Source organism: Pinus tabuliformis, chromosome 2_2, assembly GCF_031772625.1.
Source record: "Pinus tabuliformis cultivar Carrire ecotype Pingquan chromosome 2_2, CPIR1, whole genome shotgun sequence".
NCBI lineage: Eukaryota > Viridiplantae > Streptophyta > Pinopsida > Pinales > Pinaceae > Pinus > Pinus tabuliformis.
The window spans coordinates 689,221,247-689,222,602 of NC_142300.1; positions in this window are offsets into that span (position 1 = coordinate 689,221,247).

The following is a 1,356-nucleotide window of genomic DNA, read 5'->3' on the forward strand; positions in this document are numbered from 1 at the left end:
ACTCTGATAAATGAAAACAATGAAAGCAGAACTGTAAGAAGAATGATTTGTAATTGATATAACTAACCTGGATATATTGGCAACTGTTTTGTAATGTTGTCTTCAAGTTTGCTGAATAGTTTGAAAGCATAAGATGCAACTTCAACAATGGGTGGACTTCTTTTATAGTTTTTGGCACTTGAATTTAATTGGTGGACATGGATGCACATGGACTGCAATGGCTTCATTTTGAATGTGTGGTCTGGATTTAATTTGATGTGATCTAATGTTGGGAATTGGTTATTTGTTGATCCATGTGCTTCGATCTGTTTTAATGAGAAATAGAGTGAGTTGGGTGTCATTTATTGCAGTTATTGGGTTTGGATGTCATTTATTGAACAAAGTGGATTTAAATGTTATTAGGTTGGGTGTCATTTATTGAACATTGGGGGTTTAATTGTTGAACAACACAACAGTTATGGCTGATATACATTCCCTTTTATTATGTGCAGGTAGGGATATTTATTTGGGATACAAAGCTTTAATTCTGATGAGTGGGGGTTGAAGTGACTACTACTTTGTACTTCTGGAATAGAACATTTTGGAAGCATTTATGGTTTTAGCTGTTTTCTAGTTGGGTCAATATGATTTGCACTCTTAAGTAGTAAGATACTATTGATGGACAATTGTGGGCCCAGTCAATGTATGGGGAAATTTTGGACATAAATTAATACTTATTTATACTTAATGTTATTTATTTTTGTTTAAATATTGGTTTCAAAAGTCTCAATTTATGGTGATTTGGTGGGACCAGTACTATATCAATTACTGGTCCATGCACAACATTAGGAATCTCTCCCCTATATATTTTGAATTTATCTCTAAAAATTGCACTCTTTTCTAGATGGGACACTGAACCATTGTTGGTTAAAAGGTAACCCAGGCAAGGCTATGCATGCCTTCCTGTAACATAGTTTCTACCTGTGAAAAATGTGTACATTAAAAATTTTATCTCCAAAAGCCCTCTACTTTATTTTTAAAATAAGTAAGGACTCATATAAACAAAGGAATTTTCATCTTTAAGAGGATATCAAATGGATTGTAATTACATGTGTTTCTTTTTATTATTCAGAGAAATGTTATTTATCTTAAATTTCATGCAATTCATATTTCCTGAACTATCTTTACTTTAGATGTTTTAGAAATTTCAGAATTATCAGAGATAACTCATTCTTCCAGTGAATTTCCAATTGTTGTGTTTTTCAACAACACCCCATTTGGAAAAATCCTTTAGATAACAAATGGGGACCCTTTAGAAAATAATTTGATTTAAAATTCATTAAAATCTAAACAAAAATCCAAGAACCCCTCTCCAAA